Source organism: Patiria miniata, unplaced genomic scaffold (genome assembly GCF_015706575.1).
Source record: "Patiria miniata isolate m_02_andy unplaced genomic scaffold, ASM1570657v1 HiC_scaffold_7, whole genome shotgun sequence".
Lineage (NCBI taxonomy): Eukaryota > Metazoa > Echinodermata > Asteroidea > Valvatida > Asterinidae > Patiria > Patiria miniata.
In genome coordinates this window covers 35,155,302-35,167,584 of record NW_024037074.1, presented here as the reverse complement: position 1 = coordinate 35,167,584, position 12,283 = coordinate 35,155,302, and the positions used below count along the sequence as shown (strand labels likewise).

General features: G+C 40.7%; 1 long non-coding RNA gene across 1 annotated transcript; it reads left to right on the top strand.

The window, feature by feature from the left end:
- The first annotated feature begins 393 nt into the window (after nucleotides 1–393).
- On the top strand, nucleotides 394–4,421 carry LOC119718918. Its single transcript, XR_005269861.1, has 2 exons — nucleotides 394–753; nucleotides 2,754–4,421. It is a non-coding gene; the product is annotated as an uncharacterized LOC119718918 (long non-coding RNA).
- The last annotated feature ends 7,862 nt before the right edge of the window (nucleotides 4,422–12,283 follow it).

Genomic DNA, 12,283 nt, shown 5'->3' with positions numbered 1-12,283 from the left:
AAATTACTGTTTCCATAGTTGCTCCCATTTTATACTTCCGGTTTAATCAGATTCGTGTCTTGTTGAGTTTTAAATAGTCGTCAACGACTGCTGCCAATTAATGGCCCTGTCACGCTGTGACGTTCTGGCATGGAGTTCGTACCGCGACAAAATTTAGTTTTATTCGGTCGATTGAATTCAATGCAATTGCAACATTCCCTGGGCCAGAAGACTTCTGGATTCGATATGCAAGGAATTCTTTCAATGAATCGGAATGAGAAAAGGCATTCAACCGTAGACCCTTAAAGGCACGCAGCGCCACGCCTTTCTTCACTTCAGGCCTACGTATCACTGCTGAACACGTTGCTTAGATCTCTGTGTATCACGTTATATTCCAGTTGCTTTGATTTTTTCCTTATATTTCTTTCTTTCCAGGCATGCCAAATGATATGTGCTTCACATGCAAAATGGTCGGACACTGGTCCAGAGACTGTCCTTTCAACGTCGGACTCGCGCCCTCTTCCCGAGTCAAACCAAGAGCCCAAGCGGCTATGCCGGTCGGATATCACACTTTCCACTCACGAAATGCACTCATCCCCTGGCAAGCTCCACAGCTACCCCGAGCCATCACAGCATTCCCCTCGTCTGCCATCGGACAAGCCTCCACTAGCGCAGCAACCCCATCCGGAGCCTCAGTTGGCAACCCTACAGCCTAATACGCAGGCTTCACCACAAGTGTTCAATCTCTCTCGCAAATTTAGCGACGTTATAGAGGTAAAATGTAACTATGATTCTGAATCGAATTGTCTTGATTTGTGCTGTGATGTCAATGTTCGAGGGCGGCTAAGAGCCCATTCTCAGTTTTGGGTTGATATAGGAGCCTCTCCTATGGTATTATCAGTGATAAATGGAGGTTACCGTATACCCTTTCTCAGTCCCCCTCCTCCCATGAATTTTCCAAACAATAAATCAGCCCGACTTGAAAACTCCTTTGTAACCGACACAATTTTGGAATTGTTAAGTTCTGATCGTATCAAGGAAAGCAAGAACCTTCCTACATAGTCAATCCACTCTCGGTAGCTTATCAAGCTTCAGGAAAAAGGCGGCTCATTCTCGATCTCAGCAATTTGAATCACTATGTGCCCAAAACAAAATTCAAAATGGATGATTGGAAGATTGGCCTTCAGTATTTCTCAAAGAATGCATACTTGTTTTCTTTCGACTTAAAGTCAGGTTACCACCACATTGAGATTTCATCAGATTATCAGCAATACTTAGGATTATCATGGACCATTGAAAATACACAAAGATTCTTCGAATTCACAGTACTTCCTTTTGGTTTGTCTTCCGCCCCGTTGCTCTTTACTAAGATGTTAAAACCCTTAGTGAGTCACTGGAGGTCATGCGGCATCCTTATTGCTCTTTATTTAGATGATGGCTTTTGTGTAGTGCCGAGTACAAAGGACAAATTAGTTAAGAACTTACAGACGGCGCAAGAAGTTTCTCGTCATGTCAAAACAGATTTGATACGGTCAGGTCTAGTGTACAATCCAGAAAAGAGTAATTGGGACCCTGTAACACGTATTCAATGGTTAGGCATGATATGGGATTCTGTTGCTGGTACCTTGCAAGTCACGGAAAGGAGGGTGAACAAAATTCTTCACACAATTGAAGAGATATCCGTTTCTAATATTGTAACAGCTCGTAAACTTCATTCACTTGTAGGACAGATCATTTCCCTCAGTCCAGTTGCCGGAAATCTGACTAGATTATCAACTCGTAATGCACAGATTAAGATTTCTCAGGTTCAGCACGAAGATAATCTAGTTATTTTAGATGAACCTTGCTTATCGGAAATTTCTTTTTGGAAGGATAATATTTCTCATAGTAATATCCGATTTCTTTTCAAGTCCAACAAAGTCAAAAGAATTATATGTTGTGATGCTAGTGCAGTAGGTTCCGGTGCGATAGTCTGCAATGAAGTTCATACAGCACATAAGAATTGGACACCAGAAGAATCGCAGGCCAGTTCTACTTGGCGCGAACTAAACACGATAATGTTTGCGTTATCTTCCTTTTTACCGATTATTTCTCATTCAAGTGTAAAGGTTCTAACAGACAATCAGGCTGCAGCGCGAATAGTTGAAGTAGGAAGCATGAAACTTGAATTGCAAAATATTGCCATGGCCATTTTCAATTTATGCCTTCAACATCACATTCATCTAGAGGTAGAATGGTTGCCTCGAAGTCTGAACGATCAAGCAGATTATGTAAGTCGGCTGGTAGATCTCGATGATTGGATGCTGTCCCCAAAATTCTTAAGCGTAATTAACGATCGTTGGGGCCCCCTTTCTGTTGACTGTTTTGCGAACTTTTACAATAATAAATTACCCCGTTTCTATTCTCGTTATTGGAATCCAGGAACGTCTGGAATCGACGCTTTTGCCCAAGACTGGTCGAATGAGAAGTGCTTACTTGTTCCACCTGTTGTATTGATACCAAGTGTATTAAGTCATTTGTACAAGTGTAAAGCCAAAGGTGTGTTAGTGTTTCCTTGGTGGCCATCTTCCCCCTTCTGGCCTTTACTGTGGTCCTGTTATAGTGAATGGATTGTAGATGCTATCACTGTAGATGGCCCCGGTAATATAAAGTTAGGAAGAAATAAGAACTCTGTATTAGGATCGGACTCGATCATTACCCCCATGTGTGCCATATATATGGATTGTACTACTTTGTCTGAAAATATTTAAATGTTCCATTTCTCCACTTACTAGGTTATTTCCGGCCAGCAATTCTGGTCAGAATTTCCCGCCAGTCTTCAAGCATATCGAGATCGCATATTTCATGATGTTTTAAAGGCCAAAGCAGAAGGTACCACGCAATCTTACCTGTAAAAGTGCAGAGTGTTTTTCGCCTGGCTGAGAAAGCATAACATTCCACTCCAATTTCCAGTTACCGATACAATTATTGCATCCTTTTTGTCTGATAGAGGTCAATTCGTCAATTCAGATAGCTCCATAATAACACTAGCATCTGCCATCAAATGGCTGCATTCCTTACTCAATATTCGTCCGAATCCCGTGGATTCGCCAGTAGTGCAACAGGTATTTACTAGTTTACGGAGAACTTTGCATCATCCTCCACAACAGAAAGAACCATTGTCAATTCAGCAAGTACATGATATTATTGATCATTTTGGCAATCAGAATTGTAGTTTGCTGCAGTTGCGAACCGCTTGTTACGTATCATTAAAGTTTTCGCTTCTCTTCAGGCACGACGAGATGGTACAGTTAAAGGCAAGCCACATTACTGAGCTGCCTGGTCAACTTAGATTGCGTATTCACATTCCCAGATCAAAAACAGACGTTTATCGTGAAGGTAATTTCACCTTCTTATCTCAAATTGATAGTCAGTATTGCCCAGCAAAGATACTCAGACGATATTTGACACAATGTAACATTCAGATAGGAGATGATGTTTATATATTCACAGCCTTGTCTTTTCTATCCAGTTCGAATTCGTATAGACCATTACAAAACAAGCCCCTGAGTTATTCTAGGTGCCGAGAGCTCTTTTTAGAAGCACTAAAGCAAGTTGGCGTAGAAAACCCTAAAAAATACGGCCTACATAGCATGCGTTCAGGAGGGGCCTCTCATTTGGCAAATAAGGATATATCTGAAGAGCTTATCATGGAGCATGGGCGATGGAAAACGCCTCAAGCCAAAACCAGATACATTAAACGAGACATAGATCGTCGTCTCAGTCTTACAGTTACGTTAAGTAAACAGTAATTAAAATTGGATAACCAATTTTCTAGGGTCTTCTCCTTAATTTTGTATAAACATCAACTTGATCTAATGCGAGTTTTCATGTAGTATAATTATATATGTATCTTCAGATACCGGACAAATAATCCGAGGAGCTGAGATTATTGATGTGTTATATAAAACATTTCACGCAACTGTAAAGATGGAATATTTTGTTTAGTTTTGATTATAGACAGTAGTAGATTCCGGACAGATAATCCGAAGAGCCAAAAGGGCTGAGGCTCCAAGGTGGAGCTGGGATTAATTGATGTATTATATAAATTTCATTCTAAATTGACGATGTAATATATTTAAGAAATTGTTTTGTTTTTGGTTAAAAAAAAAAAAAAAAAAAAAAATATTCCGGACAGATAATCCGAAGAGCCAAAAGGGCTGAGGCTCCAAAGTGGAGCCGAGATTGTTTTTGATGTTTAAATTACATCGTATTGTGAAGACGAAAATGAAATGATGATGCTATTTTATGTAACGATTCGTATATTTTGTGACGCGTAAAGAATAATTACCACATGCAAAACACCTGATATATATGTTTTTTCCCTCAATATTTTTCCCTGTAAGTATTCAGCAACTGACACTAGGCACGCCCCATGCTTTACAATAAAATATCTGAATTGATATGCTGTTTCAGTGTAATTTATTGAAGTCTTCGTTAGAGTGAAACTGTTTTTTATGCGTATGAGCGAAGCGAAGGAGCATGAAAGAAAATTGACTCTTAAGTGTACTTGGATCCGTAGATTACTGAGCACTAAGGCCTCAGCTTGGCCCAATGTGTTTTATAAGATTACTGCAATTGAGAATGTGTTTTTTTGTGGAAGGCGGTCATTCTAGTATTGTACATTCACTTAAGAGGACAGCTCACCCAAACCAGTTTTGGATTGACGTTCTCAATGCTTGGAGTTCTTTTGTGCAATGCCATGTGCCAGTTAATCAGAATGATCCTCTTAGCAATGTTTTGTGGAAGAACCACAGAATTACGATTGGTAACAATTGCATTTTTTACAAACACTGGGCAAACAAAGGGGCAAACTTTGTGTCTGACCTACTTGACGATAAAGGTGCTTTTTTGAGCTTGGAACGCTTTATGTTAAAATTCAGTATTAGGACTAACTTTCTAGAGTATGGGTGGAGTTGTCAAGGCCGTCAAAAATTCTTTTCGTGATTTACTTAAAGGGGTTAAGTCAAATATTTGCTTTCCTTTTATCCCATTTAATTTTGAGATACTTTTGTCAGATAAAAAAGGTTCTACCCGTATTTATCATATTTTTACTTCAGGGAAAAAGGTTGCGAGTAAGTTCATTGACAAATGGGAAACAAAATTGAGTATCAATTTCCCTGCCACTAAATGGTCGGTTTTCTGCAGTATGCCTTTTACGATTACTTGTGATACAAAATTACGATGGTTTCAATACAGATTGGTCCATAGAATCCTGGGCGTCAATTCTTATTTGGTAAAGATCGGTAAAGGGGAGAACGACTTGTGTTCCTTCTGTCATGTAGAAAAGGAAACTCTCACTTATTTTGCACTTGTGAGATTTCTTTATCGTTCTGGACTCAAATTTGTGATTGGATTAAGGAGACTTTGAATAGTAATGTGTTTGTAGATTACGAGATGATTTTATTTGGCATACTTAACAAAAACTGGAGCGCCCTTAATTTAAGTCTTCTCCTATGCCGTTACCACATTTACAAAATGAAGATGAATGGTAGTAAACCGTCTCTCTTAGTATTTAAGAATGAGCTAAAACGATACTATGTATTGGAAAAATTTATATTTACTACAAATGGTGATCTTGCTAAATTTAATGCGAAATGGGATCCATTCTCTCTTTTATGTAATGATTAATATATTATTTGTTTATACTTATTGTAAAACGCAAGAGAAACGTTTCTTCTGAATAAATAAGTTTCCCCTGAGGAAAAAAAACTGGGGACTCAGTGATAGTCGAGGACTTCAGAGGGACTCCAAGGACTTTGCTGAACGCCAAACTGCCACGTTCGTGTTGGACATGCACAAAACAAACGCTGCGCCTTGGCGTTTTGACCAGAACGCGGTAAGGACTCTACGCGAACTCCTCACGAACGGCCGTGACGTACTGGCAACGCGAAGGCAGACGGGAGCGACGTCGTGAGAACTTCACGGATGTGCATGGTGACGTAGAGTGCATGGTGACAATTGCCAGTTTTGGCCCCACGTACGTTTTAAGGTCGCATCAAGCGCGCGATAATGACTCTTAGAACGTCGTAAACGAACTTATTGAACGTCATAAGGATGCAGCGAGGACGAAGAGGACGCCGCGCAGACTTATAGTCTTCAATGGAACTCATAGAGAACGCCGCAAGGACGCTATAGAATGCCACACGGATGTCTTAGACTTCCCGTGGACTTCACAGAGACGTATCATTATATCTTTTATGGATGGCTTGCAAACCACTGGCGCCATGGCGTTTTATTACATTTTTTAAAAAGAATTTCAGCAACGCAATATGAACGCCATGCATGGACGTGACAGTGTGACAGGGCCTTTAAAGACATGCGTAGCAACCCGCTTTTAATGTGCAAACATGGTTTGAAGACAGGCAGACAGACTTGGATGCCGTATCTCACTACCTATACAACAAACCTAAAACTGTCCAAAAACAGACTGATCGGGTAAACCTGTGAATTCCACATTCGCAAGTATGGCGAAGTCAAGAAATTTTACAAAAGGGGAGAATTTGAATAGGCATATTTGCGTTGACAAAAGCGTTTGCACAAAACAGAAAGTAACTTTTCCATGCTCGGGGTTTCGGGGTTTCGAATGACAGAACCAACACGCGAATTATAGTGTTCGCAAACACGATGTTAACTCCCCACGTATTGGGGAGTAGATGAGGAACGTTAATGACAAAGATGGCGGACTTAGGCCCCTACCACAACTTGCGTTAATCTTGTGGATAAATTTGAAAGCACTCGCCCATTGCAGGAGCAGATTAAATGATAACAATTACACTTGTACGTAATCACAGAGTGGGCTTGTCATTGCCGATTTCATTTGTCTTCAGTAAAACGAAATGGTTCATGTGGTATAATTTTATTTCGATGAAATGACGAAAAAGACGACAGTATCGCGGAACTTCGCGAAAAAGTATTTCGAGAAAAATGGCTTTGAAATTAAACTGTACGCGTTGCGCCGCCAAAAATGGGGATGACGTTTGTGTGTAGGCCAGATAACTGAATGGGTCGCGTTTGCAGGGGAACTTGGGGGGGGGGGGGGTGGCATCGTTATCTGGACGGGGCCCCACAACAGGATAACTGAACATCTACAGGAACAGAATTCATTTTCGCCTGGAAATCTTCGGTACCATCTTCCAATGGGGGCGCTGTTCAGACTCAAATTAAAAGGGCACTCGTAAAAGGCTGCTGGTTAAAAAGGACATTTTTTTTAATGGCACTTGTTTAAAAAGGACACTCTTTAAATATTTTAAATACATTCTATGGGGGGGGGGGTAAACACTGGTGACAAAAGGGCACTTCAATGGAAAAGGGCAGTCTTTACAAAATATTTTTTTGGGGAGAGAGTAAATACACACCTCGCCCCCGCCCCCCTGACTAAGCCTCTGTTTTATGTAAATGGGACACAGCAAGATGTTTTTTTTTTTGTCTAAGTATTGAAGACTTTTCAAAATGAATTACACAATTCCCAGCATGATACATTGTTTGTATTTCGGATTGTTTTCTGGTTTTTGCTGTTTTAAAATAGTGTATATTGGGTGCCACGAAGCCTGCTTTTATTTCCCTTTAAAAGTATTTAAAGAAAGAAAAATGTGAGTTATTTTGTATAATTAGAAGATTTTTACAGATTTATTTTACACTATAATTAAAAATGTAGCTTTCATACACAATTCTACTTAGGGGTGGACCAACAAGTTGGAAACAGAGGACATTCACAGAATAGCAAAGATCCGGGGAGAGCAACGGGGGCCATGTCCCCCCCCCCCCCCAACCCCCCCCCCCCAATTGTTTTTAATTTTTTGGGGGTAAGTGACGTCGCAAAAAAGGCAGCCACTGCGTTCACCACCCATAAAACTCAACAAAAGCAATACAAAGTGCCTTGCTTTTCATATTGAATTTGGGAAGGAACATTTTTGGATCCACCTTTTCGGGGAACACAAAAATATTGTGCCCCCCCCCCCCAAATAAAAACGTGTGTTCTGGATCCGGCCTTGTATGACGGAGGGTTTGTATTTCATGTACCCTATTGTATCCAGAGTATAACGGTTTTTAACGATTGAGACTTAAATCGGCCAACCTTTAATTATGTAACAAAGGATCTTTTCAAATAAGTTGCATCTGTTTCCGCCTCCGACACGAGAATAGGTAATGATAGGACAGGGGATCTGTTCTTGCGCAAAAGCAACTCACTGTTATAGGCCTTTTATAGGGTTGTAAAGACGACAAAAAAAGGGTTTTGTTTTCGTTCAAATAGGCCTATATCATAAAAGTTGAAAATTCTTTAGGGGAGAACTTAATAAAAAAACGGAGACAAAACACGACAGTTTATCTTTATAGTAATACATATATATTGCATTTAATATGACTTGTATAGTTCTTTGAGTAGAATCGGCTGGATGGATAAACTCCGACTCAGGTGCAGTACTGAAGGGCAATGCATTTATGCATGCACACATTTTACGAAGTACATGTGTAGCTTAACTGGATCAGAAAATGACTTCTCAACTAAGTTATGTTGTGACTACAAAAGTATTATTTTACTTCTTTGTCATTTAGTGACATTGGTGAGTTCGATATCAAATTCAACAGCACAACGATATCAGCCTAGGTAATTTTGAATGATAATGCAAAGAGTAGAATTTAGAACATGCGTAACGGAAAATAACGTGATCTCTCCGGTTCTATGGAACCAATTACACCGTAGACAGTCAGACGGAAGTGAGTGTTTGTATTTGTCTGAATTAATACAAAAGACGCAATACCAACATGCTTTGACGTGCTGTCTAGCTTGTGAAAAAAAATGGAAGTCTATAGGTTCCCGTTTAAATACATCTTAATAGCGATACATTTTAAATTGCCGACATTATAGTTTGGGAAGTGAGCTCAACTTCCGTTCCGATGTGTTGAAGATGGAAATTGAAATACTGGCGTTGCTTTCCAAAGGGGATGAGGGTTGATTCTTGGTGCACATTGCAAGGTGCACGAGCCCCAGTGCTGAATCGTTCATGAGACAACACGCCATCCGTCTCTTGAAGTTTATTTCTCGGCTGATATTTATGTCCAGTTTGGAGAGACACGGGGCTGAAGTGGCAAAGTCCGAGGGATGGAAGTTGCACGTGTGGTCACCAGCACGGCGTGGTAAGCTCTTGGACCACGTCACACGCTTCTTGCTGGTCGCCGCAGCTGCCCAAGGAGTTAAGATCTTGCAACTGGACCTGCTGTTTTTGGAACCGCCGACGGGGCTTTCTGTCCAGTACTTTACCTGGGAGGTACTCAAGTCGTCCCCAGTTGAGTCAGGGTCTTCCAATGCAAATGCACATTCGATTTTCGCTTCTCTAATGTCCTTGGTGCAACATTCTGTAGAGGGAACTGAGTTTTCTGGTAGGTTGACAACAGTTGATGGATTCTTATGGGTATCGGGAGTCATTGTTGAAACTGTCTGCATTTGTGTCGTCGTGTTGTCTACCGGCTGCTGAGGAAATATGGAGCCAGTCTTGGAGATGGGTGGTAAGCAGTGTGAACTGCTGTTCTCGGACCGTCTACTGGTAGTCAGGGGCGGTAGTATTAATGATGAACCGGGGATGTGTTGTGAACGGGAGTTGATGAGAGTTGTACCAACTGTGCTGTCCTCACACAGCTCCTGGTCGGGACCGGAGAACCTACCCAACTGAGAGTCATACAAGTAGGATGGTCCGTTCGACAGGAATGGAAGTTTGCTGGACGAGCTCGAAGAATGCAGAAACGTCTTGTAGTTTGCCGGCTGCGGCAGAGGGGACCGGGCTTGACGCTGGGATTGCCGGTCGCGTCGCCCCGGCACGTTGTCTTCACCGTCACGCTGGGGGCTCGTTATTACCGAGTCGGTAGCGGAAATAGGATGATTGGCACCTCTCTGTGTTAATGATCGAGTGGATAGGTCGTGAGGTACAACGGGTAGACTATCGATGAAATGTTGAGCGAACCAATCCGACCTCTTACCGGATTCTTGCCCATCGGTGCGATTGATACCGGTGAACCGGTCCGAGATGACCGGCGAGCCCTGATCAGTGGCCGGTGAAAACGTGTTCCCACCAGACATCTGTTGATTGGACCAAGAGGACAATGCCTGCCGTTTTCCCTGACTCCGCTGCTTGGTGTGACGCCCATCAGTGGTGCTGATGCTGCTGAACTGCTGAGCAAGTGGGTCCCTTGGAAAACGCATGACTAACATCATGGATTTAACCTTTCGGTAATGCGCCCACCGGAGTTTGTACCGGTCTTATATTGAAAAAAATGTTAACGTACAACTTCTGAACTTATTATGCAAGGAGCACCGTGACTTGAACTTGTCAGTCGGAAATCTCTGTTTTAGATTGTTCGATCATGTAACACCGACGACTTCTTATTTGCTATGACACTGACTGCTAGAACTGCATTGTAGAACACTCGATCTGATACTAAGGCGCCACTCAGCAACGTATTTGCTTATAAAGCCTCCGGGTGCCGTCGTACAGTGCGCGTCATGATGCTTGACGTCTTGAGTATGATAATTGACCGAGTGAGATCTAACCGATTTCCTGTTGGCCATTAACAAAAACTTACGAAATCAGTGAATCGGCTCGTAGAACTCGTTAAAAAACGATCCGTGTAGAGTTTCTTTCCGTCATTACCTGTCAATGCGCGTCAGACGTGAAACCACCCACCCTACAATTTTTGTCAAAACATGGACTGAGGTTGATGCGGAATGAAAACCAGAAGAAGACTAGAAATGTGTTTGTCCACTGTTTGGTTGAGATGAGTCTGTAGCATTTCAATTCAATTCAATTCAATTCAATTCAAGAAGACATTTATTCCACACTCCTTTAGAGAATACATCCATAAATAAAAGAAAGACTGGTAAATAGCAAAATAACAAAATCAATAAATTTTGTCTAAAAAATAATAAAAGTAAAATGCGCTTCGAAGAAATGATAAACTTATTTCAAAATATGTACAAGAGAAAGTAAGGAGTATGGGGCTGTTTAAGTAAGCCGAGGCTTGTAGGAAACAGCCCTTACAGACAACAATAACAACAGAAAAACAACGTGATAACGACACACGGACGAGACAGACAAGACAAAAGACTTACACGACGATAGCTAACGGCATGTGATGACGTCATCATGTCGTCACTTAAATTTCAGTTGATAACACACCAAGCTACAACCAAACTAAACATACACTTTAAATTTAATTATTTTATATTTATTACATTTATTTGCACAAACGGTTTAAAACTGGTTTCCATTAAAGGCCCTGTATATATTACAAATTACTACACATGTACACAATACAATGTATTACAAAACAATACAATGAAATAACATAAAAGCAAATGGGATTAATGCATAATATTTAAGCAACTATTATATTAATTCATGTCTTTTATTCATTAATCATAAATCAACAACAACCAAAAGACATGGAGGAAACCTAGAACATCATGAACATGAAAGACGAATCAAAAGAAACAGTCTAAATGTCAATGAAGCAAGGAATATTGTAAAACTATGTATTACAACAAGTCGTGTACAGTGTGAAGCAACATCGCTGGCAGGCTTTACTACATCAAAAATGAATTAAGTGAACACAAAGAATTAGTCCAGTCGTTTAGATCAAATTTTTGACAAGATCGCGACCGACTGGTCCAAAGCACCAACAGTTGGAAGATAGATTCTTACAGCCCTAAACAAGATTATTTTAGAAGGGGTGACATCTGAAATTATTGTGGGAGGGGTGCCTTATTTGCATAAATCGTAATAGCTACCGTGTCATATGTTTATTCCTATATTTTGGTATATTTTTTATTTTTTAATTTTTTTGAAAAATCTATTTTGGGGATTCTTCTAACACATACTTAAATAACATTGTATGAAGCCTTAAGTTTAAGTGACCGGATGATTATGAGGACTGGATGATTATGAAGGTATGATGGCAGCTAAAATGGCTGCCATTATACCCTAAACTTACACGCATTGATCGTTTCTCCAGTTATCATCAAGAAGTCTTGCCAAACCTCAGTCTTGATGATCTTCAAATCACAATGCACACTACAATGACAAAGAAATCCCATGGCCTGGATGCTGAGCAGATTTGTACTTTTTGTATTTAGGCCCCCCATACAAATCCTCACCTCCATCCGATTTGTTTGCGGCGTAATTTGTTTAATTTTGATCGGGATCCATACCGGGCCTAAACCAGAGAGATCAGTGTATTTTTTCGTTACGCATGTTCTAAATTCTACTCTTTG